Genomic DNA, 17,237 nt, shown 5'->3' with positions numbered 1-17,237 from the left:
GCTAATCAGTTGCAAGCCTGAGTTCCTGGGACACTTTCCACCCACGTCAACATAACTTCATGTGCCCCTCCTCCTGCGTCCACAGTCCCAATTCAAAATCATAAACCATCAAATTCTCGGATTAAGGGTAATATGTAAACGACCTAGAAATACTCCAAATCCACAGAGAAGTGACGATTGAAAGGAATGCTTCAGTGCCTATAAACAATAAAAAAAAAAAAAAAAGGAGAAAATCCTCTATTGCTTCCCTGGGAGGGCCCCTGCGATGTGAGCTGTAACAAATATTCTGCATGCGTCTCCATTTTGTCAAGTCTTATTAAAGAGCCCTCCTGCTTTACGTCAATTGAGCTGTCCAGAAATCATTCATCATTTTTAGTGTGAAAAAAAATCATGTGGTTATTTAAATAATATCATATTAATGTTAAAGTTCAGCTGTCATTTAATGGTACGGCTTAATCAGATGTAGCATTTAGGAAAAATAGTTTATCCGAGCTCTATGTGGCTTTCAGGTTGGCAGATTCAAATAAGGATTTATGGGTTTCTAAACCAATGTATTTCTGTTTACGTTTCTGCTTGATGTACCTCACCCTTTTGTGCAGGACACTGCAGACAGTTATTTCAACAAATAAAGCAGCATCTCCTCATACTGTGTTTGAATAAATTTGCAAGTCATTTAGAGAGGGTGAAGCACAAACGACTTCCGTAACCTTTGACTGGGCTTTCTTCAGAAAAATCATACTAACAGGGTTGTTTCAGAAGTCTACAGAAGGAAGTTACTCTGCTGAAATCGGCTTGGGGTTCTCTTTGTAGGCAAACTCAGTCCACCACTGACTCACCTCCTTTTGGGCTCTGTCTAGAATGTGAACAGAAATAAAAAATCCCCAGATGGACATCACCTTGGTATATTTGAGCCAAGAAAAGTCTTAAGTCCACCTGTGCATATTGGTGACTGTGTTTTTCACTAAGCACAGCTGGGATCTTGGTATCAGCCAAGGTAGCCAGGTACTTTTAATCAATACTGTAACCTAACTGAGTCTTTGGGAACCAAATGCAGATGGTGGTTTTGGTTGAGTTTCTAATTGCTATCCCATATGATATACAATTTATTTTGGACTTGGGAAAAGGCAAAAATATCTTACCAACTTCTTCACTTCATTATTTTTTTTATTATTCCCTGGAAAAACAGTCTCTTGAGAAGTGGAACCAGGTTTATGTTTCTAGTAGGAAGTCTTCTATTTACTGCTCTGATTTTGCTTCCTCTGTTAACATCCCTCCCATTCGCTTCCAGCGCTGGTGAGGTTTCATGGCAGAAACAGAAGTCACATTCTCTTACACAACTGCACAGCTACATCGTGTGTCAGCAGGTGCTTCTGGTTTAAGAGAAGTTATAATATTGAATGGTGTGCTTATCTTTATAAATGTATACATGTGTAAAAGAAGTGACTGTCCTCTTTGTGCAGGGTACCTGTTTACCTGCCTATACCATAAGCTTATTTATTTTCATATGATAAATTCTTTATGACTGAGGATATTCTACGATATACCAAAGAAATTATTTCATTTAAAAGAAAGATAGCTGATTATTTTTAATTTTTTAAACTTTGGTTGTTTTTAAATTTTTTAAATGAACAGAAGTGGCATATCACAGCCCCTCATTTGAGTCATTTTGGTTAACAATCCATTGTGAAGACAGATGGAACCAGTGTTCCATCAGCACCAAAGGCTGTACAGAAACCCACCTGATTTTCTGTGAGAGTGACCAAAGGCAGATGGGGAAATAAAAACGAGTACATGGCAGCCACTACCATTTGTGCTTTTTAATTTTTTATTAATTTCAAATGAGGTTAAAAAATTTATTTCCTTCCTTCCTTATTTCCTTCCTCCTTTCTTTTCTTTCTTTTTCTCTTTATTCACTTCCTCAGTAAATATTTCATGCCTCTATACAAGGACTTGGGGCTCCTCAGATGAACCCAGATTGGCCCTTGCCTTCAGAGTACTTCAGTCTGGTAGAGAATACATGCATATAAAGTGCTGTAGGAATTCATAAAATTGCTTAATTCTCCAGGAAGTGATTGAATATTCTGCAACTCCAATGAATCCTCACTGGTCATTAAATAGGGTGCCAGGAAAACAAAAACCAATAGAAAATATGACAAATAGCTACACAGCCAATATGGTTGCAAAAAATGGAGAAATAGAAGATGACTTGTGGAATGATGAGTTTTGAAAGGAACTAAAGTGTGCGGAAAATATTGAGACAGATCTAGTGAGATTAGCAACTGATTCAACCTAAATAAGTGAATAAAGTGTTCTTCATGTAACCATATTGTAACACCAAAGGGAAGAAAACAAAAGGGAAAATGATCTGTTCAAAATTATGTTAGTAAAACTTGACATCAGAATGCAACTAGAGCTGATTTCCTGGAGAGTAATTTTTCTTCTGTCTTGACATAAGATGAAGAGCTATCTGGGGACAAACTGTTCATTTCCTGACTCTGTAGACAGAGTTTTAAATAAAATGGTATTCAGATAATAATGAAAATGGTCATGAAACAACCATTCATGCAGTGGCAGGGGCCAAAAAAAAATGGATTTTTCGTTGGCTCCCACAAAATTTGACTATTGTAATTGGTTGTCTAAATGTTGCTCTCCATATATTTGCATGTATGTGCATGTCTGCATGTGTATTTCTTCCTATACTTTGGCTGGGAGGTCTTATTAGATCAAACAGTGCAGGCAGTCAGTGAAAATGAAAATAGAAGTGTTTAAGATTTCCAGTCAGAAAACACAGGACATCGTGATTCTATTTCTTTTTACCTCTAAAGAGTGAAGAATTTATCTATCGGTCCTTGTATCTTTGTTTCAAAAAGTATCTAAAGGATTCTTCAGACAGAGTTATAATTTGATATCTCCATTGAGGTACATTTGGAGGACATGTTACAAATTTATGTTGGCTCATAGACTGCATGTATATGCTGGCAAAAGACTTATGAAAAGAAATAGTATACGTAATTGGTGGGGGAAGAAGTAATTAGGTTTGTTTGTTTGTTTATTTTAATGGAGGTACTGGGAATTGAACCCAGAACCTCCTGTATGCTAAGCATGCGCTCTACCACTGAGCTATACTCTCTCCCTCCATAATATTTTTTCAAGAACATCTTTTTCTATACGATTATCTTAATATCAAATAATTTCCTCTCTACTACTCATATTTGTCCCCAGTATTTACACACACACACACACACACACACTCTATACAACATCAGAATGTTTCCTTGAAAAGGTGAATTCTGTTTACCCTTCCAGCATGTATGTAGTAACTTTCTTAAGTATATAGCTGTTGAGAGGTGTTTTGTAACTGATCTATAATATAAACAAAGCAGATGGGATTAAATGCAGTTGACACAGCTACCACTATTTATACATTACTATTTTTTAATTGTGATATAATTGACTTATAATATTATATTAGTTTCAGGTGTACTACATAGTAAACCAGTGTTTTTATGCATTACAAAATGATTACCACAAATATAGTTTCCATCTGTCACCATTCAAAATTATTGCAATATTATTGACTACATTCTCCATGCTGTATATTATATCCACGTGACTTCTTTATTTTATAACTGGAATCACTTAATCCCCTTACAATTTAATACATGTATTTTTGTTAAAGCTACTTCTGAGTCCGTCTGGGGAAAAATTGCCACCTCTCATTGTTATCACATTTTCCATTTTAAATATGGTCTTGTTGCTTTGGTAGAATGACAGGTAGAAACATCTGGAAAACTTAAATGTACTGTCAGGATGATTCCTAAGGGCAAATATATCAGAAATATCAATGCAATTTCCATAAGCAATAGAAATATAATTTTTTATTAAACAGCTTTATTCTTAAAGAAGTATGCTGTGACTGAATATTTTTTAAATCTTCTTTAAAAATTCATTCTCCCTGCCCCACACCATTTTGCCCAGAAAACATTTTGTTATATTTAATTGTTCTTATTGTAATATCTGAAAATTCAACAGTTGAGAGTTTTCAAGACTTGTGAGAAAAATGTCCTTGAGAATTTACTCTCAATGTTTATGCACAGAAAAGTACCTTACATTTATGCTTTCATTCTTCTCTGTGTTTTGCTTTTCTCTCTTTATGTCATTTCCCTTTCTTGGCCTATTTTTACTAGCAATGAACATGGGCCCTGACCTGAAATTAGTTCAGCAAAACCTTAACCTCTAAGATATTCTTCAGCTTTTAATCAATTTCTTATTGTTTTAGAACAAAATGATTCAATTTGCTGCAGAGTCTTTAGAATTAACAGATTTAGGATCTAAGCTTAGAATAAATAGCACTACAAAGAGAAAAAATTTTTTTAAATCTTGATCGTTTTTGTGTGGACAAATTTATTACCATATACTTGACTTATTTCTTTCGTCCTCTGACCCCTTCACAGCTGACATGGGTGATGTTTTTACCAAACTAAAGAACAGCTTTGGATTTCTTTACATTTGTTTTTCTTTAGTAGCATTCTTGTAGCCTTAAACATAGAATTTTGGTCCTGTTTTAGACATTTAGCATCTAAAGTTATCTATCAGTGATAACTCTACCAGCTGCCTTAAGTGTATGTCTGACCCTAACCATGCTTACACACATGATCAGATCGAATCCTTAAGAATCCTGTGAAGGAAGCTGCCTGTCCCCATTTCACAGGTGAAAATAACGATGCTCGGTGAAGTAAACTAGCCAAGGTCACATATATAGAAATGTGCAGAATTAGGGTATGAACTTAGCTCTCTCTCTTTTGAATGCGCAACACAAAAGATTCTCAGAGCCAGTTTTCACTAACTACGAATGAAATGAGAAGAGTAAAAGCAAACTGGTGAGGTTTTATTATGCAAATATTTACTGTTATCTGCTATCTGTGTTATGACTCATTTCTTCTGTAAAATAATCATGGTAGTGAACAATTTCCTTAAAAATAGCCGCTTGTTATAGCAAATGGAAAAAGAAATCCTCGGACGGACCAAACATTGGCAACCATTTGTCAGTCTTCCCACCTTCTCCGCTTCCCCTCACATTTGACTGGTCTGCGAAATTCTGAATTTTAAGAGCCATTATTCTCCACCATACTGTGTCTTTTAATAACAAAAACACTGCTACTTACGCGCTCACTGATGCTTCTTAGGTAGCAGTCACTGTTCTAGGCACCTGCTATACATTATCTTGTTTCATCTTCATTACAACTCTGTAAGGCAGGTATCATTACTCCTATTTTAAGAAATAAGGAACGGTTGTTAAATATTATCCAGCTCTACATAAGCGATCTGCCTCCAGAGCGTGTTTTTCCTGCTGTGCTGGACTCTTAGCCTTCTTCTGTGGAGAACTGGTTGCCTCAGAGAGTCAGAAAACCATTCTGGATGGGCAGGTAATTATTCTTGCAAACAATGAACAAGTCCTCCATATCCTACTATTTAGGATGGACTGGAGGCGCTGGGTCTGGTCTGTGTAGGCGTGGAAGCTGCTGTGTACCAGTGGAGTCCCAAGTGAGTGTGTTTTTAAGGAGTCCTTTAGAATTGTTTTATTTTTGAGCACAGATTGTGTGCATTAATTGCAACCAATAACGATGTGCAGGGTGAGCCTAGAATCTCCCTTACTTCCAGTGTTGACAAGTATCATTGTTAAGAAATTTCATTTTTGTATAGAATTTTGTATCACCTGGAGCCTTATTCTTATTGGAGAAAACTATCCCAGTTTTGTTTAATTATTTACAATGAAATTTCTGTGTATTCATCGAGAGGCATGCGCTTTAGTGAGTAAGAGGTAGGCTTTGGAGTCACGCTGGCTCTGCTACTTTCTAGCTGTTCACTTTTGGCAAGAATCTCACTCTCTATACCTCAGTTTCCCTGTCTGTAAAATGGGGATGACAGTAGTCACTAACTCATAAATTCTTACGAGGGTTAAATGAGTCAATACATGTAAAGGACAAACAACAGCGCCTGGGACATAATAAAGTTTCAATAAACGTTGAAATGTTAGTTATTAGCATCATCATTGCTTAAAAAAAAAAAAAAGCCTGGGAGCAAAGGCTAAAATCAAAATGTTAACTAATAGTGTCTTGAGATTGATGAATCTTATTTAATTTCATTTTATTATTTTTTTCCTTGATATCTTCTTGTTTTTTTCTTTATTGAAGTATAGTCAGTTTACAATGTTGTGACAATTTCTGGTGTACAGCATAATTGTTCAGTCATACATATACATATATATATTCGTTTCCATATTCTTTTTCATTATTGGTTAGAGGTTGATGAATTCTATATGAATGTTTTAAAATTTTCTTTTGTTCACTCCCAGATTCCCCTAGTAATTTTTATCAAATTAAAAATTAATAATAATATTAAAAATAACCCCCCAGCATCCTTTCCTTATGTCCCTGTCCTGGTGCCACCACTCTCCCTCCCTACTCTGTGACCCCGACTCAGCAACGCACCTTGAACTACCTCAGAGTACTGCTCAGAGCAGAGACATCCTTCAAGCTCAGTTCTTCCCAAATGAGAGTCCTGCCCTCTCGCTGGACAGTTTAGGGAGGGGAGCCTCCTCATCTGTCTCTGCCTCTTCTTCCCCTTTTATGCCTTCTAAATATTATTGGCCAATTTATCTTTCAAAGTGCAAAACAAGTACTGTTTCTTTCTGGCTTAGAAATCTCCCATGGCCCCTCATTGCCTGCTGACCCATGTCTTCCTTAGACTAATCTCCAAGGTCTTCCAGTGAACATTCTAACCTTGCTGGGGGCTACACCCTCTGGACAGACCCTGTGTCCCTGCTAAGATGAACTACTTCCCATCTCCCAAGCCCACCTTAACTCTTCACTAATTCTATACCTTTGCTTTTTCTGGTGCTTCTCCCTGGAATATTCTCCTTTTCTCACATATATTAGTCAGGAATCTTCTGGATGCAAGTGACAGAAACCCAGATCAAACTGGCTATACACAAAAAAAGGAAATAATTGTCACACATAACTAAATGGTTCAAGTGCAGAAGCGACTTCAAACACAATAGAATCTAAGAGTGAATCAGGAATCAAACAGTGTCATCAGGACTAGGTCTTGCTCTTTCTGTCTCTCATCTCAGCTCTCCTGTGTGTGGTTGTGTCTTTCATCAGGGTTTCTTCTTGTGGAGACAAAGCTGTTGCCAGCCCTCCCAGTGACACCTAATGAATAGAGCCGTTTTTTTCCCCAGTAGTTCCAACAAAAGTCGTGGTGTGGAGTCTTATTGCTTCTGGGTGGCTCTGGTTATGTAAAAATCCCATTAATCTAGGATCCGATATTTTAGACCTAGAAACCTTGTGCAGGCGATGGACACGTGAACTGAGAATAGTTCCCTCAGTAAAATCCAGGACTTTTACTAGAAAGGGGAATAAATCCTGGGTAGGGGGAAGAAAAAAAGGATGTTACCTTCAGAATGTTCCTGGTGAACTTTAATCTGTACTCGGGATCTCAGGTAAAATACCACTGTCTTCGTCAAGACTTCGTCCGTCTCCCAGCCAGGGACGAGCTGTCTTTGCTCCGATCCTTCAGGGTAGTTTGTGCTTCTCACAAGGCACTGACGTCTTCTGCTTTGCGTTGTGTACATTGTGGTTAATTATTAATGACCATGTCTTAATTTTCTTCTAGACCTTTCTTAACCCCTCTCTCATCCCGCAAGGGAATTTATATAGTTCCCCACAATTTTGTGCAACTGTCTGAAATAAATAGGGGAGGATATCCGAGTAAGAGAGAAATTAAACAAAGCCAGGCATCACTTTACCACCCCCAAAACATGGCCTTTAGACAAATGATTGTACCAATATCCAGATAGGTGGGAAAATGTCTTACCTGCAAGCAAAGCGGGAGACACAGTCAGAGGGTCCATGGTGTTGGATAAAATGAAAATAGCCTTTAGTTGAAGTCAAGCTTAGGTTTTCTTGCCACTGAGACAGACCTTGATAGAATGGTTACTGGGAGGTGGTGACGGGTCTCATGGGGACACGAGGGACAGGAGAATGAGGAGTTTCCATGTGACCTGTTCTCTTCTGGGTCCTCAGGTCTGGATGGTAAGCTGCTGGCGGTCAGGAACCTGGTGACATTTAGCTGGGGCCATGCTCCCTGGGCGTGGGCCTGATCATTCATTAATGGTCTTTGGAAGAACAGCTGAGAAGGGTTTCAAAGTTGCTGTCTAGGTTCTCCTGGATGTAAATTAGTGGAAACCCTGCAGGTTTTTATCTGTTGTACTCTGTCTACAAGGTAAACATGTTCTTTCAAAGGTAAAATAAGTAACTTCACAGTAACAGAATATTTTTGTCCATTATTTAATCACAGTAGAAAAGCATCTTATATTTTCTTTGGTTGCGAGCCACAGTTTGACCTAATTCTCAGATTGCCTTTCTTTTATGATTTTTCCTTTTTTCCCCAGGAAACATGCCATTCTTTAATGCAATGTAGACTATGCAGGGCACACGTCACCTTCACCATCAATGCTTTCTTTGAATGCAGCCTTGAGCTGTTAACTAGAAGCAGGGAACCCTAGGCCTTCCTTATAAACAAGTAATGGAGCCCTCGGCCCCCTTGTAAATGGCTATTTATTAACGTATACCATCACCAAACAGCATTTTACAATTCCAGGCCCCCACACCATTACACCACTGTCTGCTCCATTGTAAGTTGAGGGAGGCCTTTGGCCATCTGTTTCAATAAATGCCAGAGGCAGTGAACAGTATCTGAACTTTATAAAGCGAGTGTCCGGGCTTCTCGCTTCTCAAATCTCCCCCTTCCTCTTCTGCTGCCCCTGCTGCCGCCACCACCACCGCCACCACCACCATATTTTTTTTGTTTGAACGCTCACATTGTAAATTAGCGTATTCACACATCAATTTAAAAAGGCTCGCTGTGTTATAAGATGGGACAAAGCAAGCTCAGTAACAGCTCATGCACAGTGCAGGTGGTCGAGCTAGCTGCTCCCCAGATCAAAAGTCAAACAACTGTGAATCTTCTTTTGAAAGTGCAGTTAGGGAGACAAGGCGAGGCTTATCTGCGCAAACAAGAACGAGTTATAGATATACATCACAAATGCAGGAGGACAAAAAGGGGTTTCATAATCTTGCAGGATAAGAAAACCTTCTAATGCTGACAATTCTGAGGGCATCTCTGGAATATGTAACTCATTTTCTTTTTCTTTCTTTTCTTTTTTTTTTTTTTTTTTTTTATAAAATTAGTCTTTTATTGTGTGGCAATCGGTAATTATTATTTATGCTTTGGTGCTGTTCCTAAAGTAGCTAGGAAATTTTTTTAAGCCACCTTGGGGGCAGGAAATAGCTCCTTTTCATGGTTGCATTTTATTTTTCAGCAGCATTTAAGGACAGACTCCTATTTATACCACACAAGCAGTTTTGTCTGTTGTAAACAAAGTAAGTGGCTGGGAATTGTGCTTTCCCAGAAATGTTTTCCAGGGAAGCCATAATAAGAAACAACTGTGTACATCTTGAGATTTTTTGTCATCTAGGTATTAGGAAAGAATTCTTTGCACTTCTGAAAAAAAAAAAAAAAAGAAGAAGAGAACACTCTAAAGAAATACATTCAATACCCTAAAGTGTAATTAAAATACTTCTTAAACTGCAGAAGTTGGCCACCTCGCTAATGTTGATTGAGGTTGTTTTCATTTTTTTTTTAATTTTAAATTGTCCCCAACATTTTTTGACAAGATAGTAGCTGAAATGACAGGAGATGTATTCTTTTTTTAACCTCAATATCCTGTTTAAGGAGTTAGTGGCTTCCTTTGTAAAGTTATGTGAAGAACTTTGGAACTACGGTATGACTATCAATGGGGGAAATGTAACAATGGTAAATTTCATGACACTTTTTAAAAAAGGGTTGAAGAGGCTTGGAATTATGAAAGAACAGCACAGTTTTTTGTTTAATTATGGTTTACACAGGGGAAGAAACCACTATACTTTCCATCTTCTGATGCCATAATGATTTTATGATGAAAAAGAAAACTACCAGCTTTTTAATTCCCAAATCAGTTAGAAGTGTCTGAATCAGGTCCCCAAGTGCTTTTGTAAAACCACATTCAGTGTCTCAAGGGGTAAGGCAGTGGTCCTGGGGTGGGTTTTACAGTCTCTGCACCACTGGAGTTCTCTGAAAATTTTTGTGTATGTGTGTATATGCATCATTCTTGGAATTTTCCATAAAATTTTTAGAACAGTCCATAACCAACTCCAAAAAAGTTGAGAAATGAGACATTGTTACAGAGCTGTGTGAAATGTCTCAGCTAAATACCACTGAATTACGTTGATATTCTGGCTTATTTGAAATGTGTTGGCCTACAAGAGACACTTACTTTGAATTTTCCACCAAGTTTAACAAGAATGCTTTCAGGAATGCTTTCTTTGGGAAATCAGATCGTTTGTCAAAATTACATCCTTAAAGACAGTCATAACCATTAAAATCTAGATAGGGCCTTATACTATGTAAGACCCATTGACACACATTATTTCATTTAATGTAACCTTCATAAGAAGTCTGTGACTTGGTATTGTCATTATAGCCTTACGTTGTAGATAATTCAGACCTACAGAAGTTGAGTCTTGCCCAAGGTCGTTCCAACAAGATGGGGCAAAGTTGGACCAATACCCTGGTATTAGCCACAGAATCTGTGTTCTTAGCAGCCTCTTAGCAGTAACAGCCACAGCAGAAGCATCTTCTTCAGCAGTAGATGTTTAATATTTATTGTGTCAAAGGGAATCTGTTAGGCATCAGAGATGCAATAGACTCAGAACGCTACTCCTGGGTAGCTTAAGATTTTTAAGAAACAGTAAAACGTAGTAACGTGTGCTGTATGGTCAGTGAGAGATAAAGGCAGTAGACTATGACAAGAAGAAATCCCTGGACACCATGGTCGGAAGACTTCATAAAGGAGATGGCAGGTATCCGGATCTGAAAGTTACTGCCTGATTCTTCACCCTCCCATGGGGTATGCTGCTTGCCTTTTTATGACAGCCTCAAGGGAATAACTTCCAGCAGCAGAATTTCAATGCTGGCAGGGTGGGGTGGGGGTGGGGATGGTGTTCGAAAGATCTTTTTTGGCCACAGCTATTTTGAGGGTATACAGGAAGTTAACAACTTGTAACTGCATCTGCTCATAAAATGAATATGATCCAGCAACTTCTTGAGAAGTTTCTTTTTTAATTGCAAATGGAGTTTGTCTCCAAATAACTAAAAAAGACTTGAAGTCACCTAAATAGTTCTAATTATAAACAATTATGAAAGACATTTTCCCACATTTTATTTACCAGAATTTTAGAAAGATATTGAGAATTTTCACACCCTTGACTAAAATCATGTATTTATAAAATTTTATGACCTTTGAAATTATACTGCTTGTCAACTATACCTACTGTACATGTGATTCAGGAATAGATGTAAAGAATGTTGGCGGTGGAAGGGTAGAGCTCAGCAGCAGAGTGCAGGCCTAGCATGCACAAGGTCCTGGGTTCAATCCCCAGTCCTTCCATCAAAAATAAATAAATAAATAAAAATCTAATTACCTCCCCTCCAAAAAAATAAATTAAAAAAAAAAAGAATGTTGGCAGAGTACATGGATTATTTTATTGTGGCACATTAATTAGTTGATAAGCATATCACTTTAAAACACTAAATTTTTTCATATATTCCAGTTAAATCTTTCTCATCAAATGGGTTTATAGAAATTTAGTTAGTAGCAAACTTGCTCAGCCAGTAAAGAAAAGCATTCATTTTCTATTCTGTATATGTGATCTGAAGCCATAGCCTTTAGGTGTTTTAATCTGTCTGTTCAAGGCCAAGCTATTTATATGGATAATTTTTAAAGCTTCTGTATAAAGAAAACAAGAACATTTTATTTATTCACTGGGGTTTTTATGTGCCTTGAAATTGCATAGATAAAGTATTTTCTGGCTCATGGATCTGGAGGAGATAAAAGGTCTCTTATTTTATAAAACTTTATGTAAGCTTTTCAAATGTACAGTTTTCTCATGGCTAGAATTTTTTTAAATAAAACATTATTTCTCTATTATAATTGGAGTTTGATGTGGGCATCTTTTTCCTTTCCTGAACTGCATATTAAATGATGTGTTTAAGATCATTTTTATTGCATTTTTACCTTCTAGATTTTAATAGTTCTCTTATTGGGGAAATTAATTTACTAATCCTCATTTTTAGTGTTGGGCAACTATTTAATATGAATAAGAGTAGAAAACCCAAAAGTCAGATTTAAGAGACAAAGTGGAAGGTGTAACTTGCTTTTGCAATCTATTGGTCTGAGGATGAAAAATTGTTTACCTCTCCCTCCTTAAGAAATTTTGCTAAGCCTGGTAGACTGTAAAGCAAAAGAAGAGACATGTTTGAGCTCTGGGGCAACTGGATTCAGACCAGATTCTGGGTGAACATTAGCTGCTGTTAGCTCTGCCATGTCAGGACCAAGAAACAGCTTTCCCTGGCTGGAGCATTCCCAAGCTATCACGGCCATCAGACAGGTGGGGAATAAATATTGTAGAATGGTGGGACATTTGAAGAGCAAGCTTCTGATCCCCAGGACTCCTTTTGGACAGGCTTCAATTGGAGCAAACAGGTGTTCCTGGGAGGAACTGTCCTCAGGTGGCTGGGGGGGTGCCATTCTTCCACACACATAAAAAGTTCCCCCTTCCCTCTGCCCGCAGGAAAATTAGAATTAACTACAGCTTTTTCTTTTGAAATGGAAAAAAGAGAAATAAAAATATGGCACCAGGTTTTGGTTCCGACTGGATTTCCATGGAACATATAATCTATGATGAACGATGAGAATTCTGGAAGCAAAGCATCCTTGCCATTTTCAACAGTGGAGATGCCGTAAAAATGGAATGAATGCAAAGAATCTCTTTACCAACGGCTGTACCTATAAGATGGAATAACCTTTCCTTCTGTTATTTATTTGTTCTTTCACCAAATATTTCGTGAGCACTTGATATTTTTCTAAACACTAGGCTAAGTACTGAGGGTAGAGTATAAGACAGAAAAAGGCCCTGCCCTCCAGGAGCTTAGTCTAAATTGTAGTAATAGTAGTTGGTGGGAACAGGAAAGTGGACCTGAATAGTCTTTGGGAAACTGTGGCTTGAAAGTAGTTGCTGGCATCAGAAAGATTTCTTTGTCTGTAATGCCACCACACTGAGGCTATGCCTAACAGATTTTATTTGGGGGTCATCCTTTTTAAATCATATTTTTGCTATAGAACATAAAATAGAAATATTAAAGAAAAATTTTAAAAGGAAAAAATGTTTTTAATCTCTCTTCCTTGAAACAAGCCACTCCGTGAATACACGTCTTCCCTTCTAGCCTTATGGTCATGATCCGTATATAATGCTATATTGCTTTTCTCACTTAATATTGTATCGTAAATATTTCTAAGTTTCCACATGGTCTTCATAATTATATTTTTTTCTAATTAAAATATTTTCTAATAAAAGTTTTTAGAAACCTCCTATTAAAATAAAAGGTATCAAGAAACAGGGAGAAAGTAATCCATAATCATACTGGCAAAAGGAGAAAAAGTCACAACTATTAAAGTCCAGTATTTTTCTCTGTATTTTTCTACATTTTCTTTATATAATTGAGATTACACTGCAAACACAGTTTTATATTCTGCTATTTGCGTTGATGATATTGAAGGCATTTCCCATGCCACTGAAAACTTTCTAATTTTTTTCTCCTGTAGGTTGTATCATATTCTCTCATAGGAATATTTCCTTTATGTTAAGCACTTAGGTTTTTCTCTGGCTTCTTACTAGACATTGATGCTGTGTGTCTCCAATCATAGATTATATTGGTTTCTTAGTGTGTCATCCTTGAAGAGAATAGTCAGCTCATTTATGCCTTCCCCAGTCTTGAGTTCTTAACTTTTTAATCTTCAAGTAACTTTTTCAAGATAAGTATGTGATTTGGATGTATCCCGAGCCTCGCTTATGTAGAAACTGCTGCCGGTTGCATATGTGTGACACATACGTATGCATGCATGCACAGAGTGAGCTGAGTATATTTTTTAGATCCTACCCTTCGGAATCTACAGATGTTGAACTATTGTCTTCTGGCGTTTCGTGTTTCAGATCAGCGGAAGGGCAGATCAATTTATACTATTCTGTAGTGACAAGTTTGCAGCGGTTTTTTGTTGTTGTTGTTGTTGTTGTTGGTTTGGTTTGGTTTGGTTTGGTTTCATACATCTTTAGAATTGAGCAGTCTCCCCAGGATGTGTCTATATACAAATCTCTTTCATTCATTTTGGGTGGATCTTGAGAACTTTAAATCCTTAAGCTCAGGTCTTCCCTCTACCCCTCAGGAGAGTATTCGTTAATCATATCTTGGGTTATTGCTTCTGTTCCAAGTTTTCTGGTTTCAGGACCATCTAGGATTCTCACATTATACCTCTCTTTTATATCTTCCATATATGTTTTTTTTTAATCATGTCTTCTCTTCTTTTTTTTTCTCCTCATTTTAAGTTCTCTCCAACATCATCAATTCTGCTTTTTGCAGCATCGTTTCTACTCTTCACTGCTATTTATGTGGATACTAATTCTGCTGTTGTAGTTCTGGTTCCCATGAAATCTCTTCTTCATCGCCCCCATCACTCCATCTTTTACCCTTTTATCTTCTTTAAATCTCACAGATTTTTACTTTACAATTTTCTGCCCTTCACTTTATAAAGGTGATATTCTTCTCTTTTTTAACATTTTTTTCACCGAGTTATAATCATTTTACAATGTTGTATCAAATTCCAGTGTTCAGCACAATTTTTCAGTTATACATGAACATATACATATTCATTGTCACATTTTTTTTTCGCTGTGAGCTACCACAGGATCTTGTATATATTTCCCTGTGCTGTACAGTATAATCTTGTTTATCTATTCTACATTTTGAAATCCCAGTCTGTCCCTTTCCACCCCTGCCCCCATGGCAACCACAAGTTTGTATTCTATGTCTATGAGTCTGTTTCTGTTTTGTATTTATGTTCTCTTTTTTTTTTAGATTTCACATATGAGTGATCTCATATGGTATTTTTCTTTCTCTTTCTGGTGTACTTCACTTAGAATGACATTCTCCCGGTACATCCATGTTGCTGCAAATGGCGTTATGTTGTCGGTTTTTATGACTGAATAGTATTCCATTGTATAAATATACCAAATCTTCTTTATCCAGTCATCTGTTGATGGACATTTAGGCTGTTTCCATGTCATGGCTATTGTAAATAGTGCTGCTATGAACATTGGGGTGCAGGTGTCATTTTGAAGTAGGGTTCCTTCTGGATGTCTGCCCAGGAGTGGGATTCTTGGGTCATATGAGGTATCTCCATACTGTTTTCCACAGTGGCTGCACCAAACTGCATTGCCACCGGCAGTGTAGGAGGGTTCCCTTTTCTCCACAGCTTCTCCAGCATTTGTCATTTGTGGACTTTTGAATGATGGAAAAGGCGATGGTCTTATTGTTTTTATTGAAGATGCCAAACAAGTCTCAAAAATATTTTATAGATATCTATTACAATTTTCAGAACTGCCTTCTTCCTCTGACTTTTTAGATGTCATTTCCTTTCCCTTGTTCTACAGGATTTTTTTCCATTGTCTTCATATTGTTTTGAATTTTTATTGGCTTTGGTTACTTTTTGAAACCTCTCCTTGGATCTGCAAATGGATGGCAACTTTATATGCTCAACTCTGTCCAAAGATAGTCCTCTGTCTCCAGACTGTCTTCCTGGGAATGAAATGGGGCTTCTTCCTTCCCCTGCTCCTTGACTTCGGCATGAAAAATGTCCAGCTCCTGGGTGTACAGCTGTTGTCTCCTTCACATCTTTACCCTCCACCACTGCACACAAACACGCTTGACTTATGAAGACCATACACTTCCCAGGATTCACCACACCTTGTCTGTCACTACCCAGTATTGATTTAATGTTTTCCTGGGAACCCTAGTTTCTTACTGGCTGTGAAAAAGAAACAAGATGAGGAGTACAGAGAAGGAGGAATGAATACAGCCATCCACCCCTCTCCAAAGTTGCAGCATCCACTCATAATAGAGGCAAATGCTTGGTTTCTAGTGGTAACAGAACTCAAGTTTTTTATCTAATAGTGGGCTTTGTGGGAGGCAGACTACTGCTGACATTTTTAAGCCCAATTCAATTTTTGTAGCAGTAGAAAACCCTTCCAAGCTCTGGCAATTTGTGATGTCAGTTTGGGTGTCGTAAATTATCGTCATCTTTTATTTTTTCATTCCAATTTAATGAGCACTTTTGATAGATGCAACATCGGGAGCCATCAACCAGGCACCATTTTAAGCCAGAAACTGTGGGTGATCTTTAAAATCACCCTGGAAAAGGGGACCATACAAACTGTTTCTATAGCTCAACCCTTGGGCCTGTGTGCCTGGGTGGTCTTGCTTTAACTGTTGGTATTTAATTATTGATGACTTACTGACACAAGGCATAGAAGCCTTAGGGAAAATGAAATCCCATGTGCCAGTTTCTTTAGATGAATCTTCTTTGAGGTTTAAGTGTCCCTCTAAGTAATATGGTGAGGCTGGATTTAGGGGGTCATTCCAAATACTGCCTGGCAAAGTCAGCCATGGTGTCTGTATTCATTGCCGGAGTCTACTGATACATCCTGAAGATGAAGCATGTCTGCCTGTGCTTCGTATTGTGACAGCCTCACACAAGCCCATCTGCCGTAGGCCTGGCATCCTTACAACACTTCCATACTCCCCACTTCCTTTCTTTGTCCCTCCTGGGAAGAAGCCTAATCTCCAACAATAAAAAAGGCAACCTACAGGAACTGCTTTCCCCTGTTAATGCTCCTATCCTGGGAAGCACTTATTAGGAAAATGGTAATTCACTCCACAAATATGTGCAAGGAATTTTGCTGGGTACATAGGGATGGAGAGTGACTCTTGCCACCAGAAAACTCACATCCTAGCCAGAGAGAGAGATGGTGAGTGGAGAAGAAGCACTACCTCAAGGTGGATGGTGATGAGAAACCTCAGTGCCCGGTTCCGAGTCTGGAGATTATTGCCAGCTTGGGGGAATCAGGGTGAGTGTCATGGCTGACATGGCATTTGTAATGGCCCTTGAAGGAGGGGTAAGATTTACCCAGGCAAAGTTAGAAGAGGTTCCAGAGTAAGAAAACAGCACAAACAAAGATAGAGAAGTG

The 17,237-nt window shown here is 37.9% G+C and overlaps 1 protein-coding gene and 1 long non-coding RNA gene across 10 annotated transcripts in view; one reads left to right on the top strand and one right to left on the bottom strand.

The window, feature by feature from the left end:
* The window catches only part of VTI1A (vesicle transport through interaction with t-SNAREs 1A), a 341,670-nt gene that overhangs the window by 196,979 nt on the left and 127,454 nt on the right, over nucleotides 1–17,237 (top strand). The gene's annotated exons all lie outside the window — the stretch shown is intronic.
* Nucleotides 3,215–8,509, bottom strand: LOC123612771 (uncharacterized). The gene is made up of 3 exons (XR_006720043.2): nucleotides 7,456–8,509; nucleotides 5,166–5,269; nucleotides 3,215–3,817 (listed from the first exon to the last, which is right to left on the bottom strand). It is a non-coding gene; the product is annotated as an uncharacterized LOC123612771 (long non-coding RNA).

This window comes from Camelus bactrianus, chromosome 11 (assembly GCF_048773025.1).
Source record: "Camelus bactrianus isolate YW-2024 breed Bactrian camel chromosome 11, ASM4877302v1, whole genome shotgun sequence".
In the NCBI taxonomy this organism is placed as follows: domain Eukaryota; kingdom Metazoa; phylum Chordata; class Mammalia; order Artiodactyla; family Camelidae; genus Camelus; species Camelus bactrianus.
Note: the sequence above shows the minus strand (reverse complement) of the source record. Positions and strands in the feature narration are given on the sequence as shown.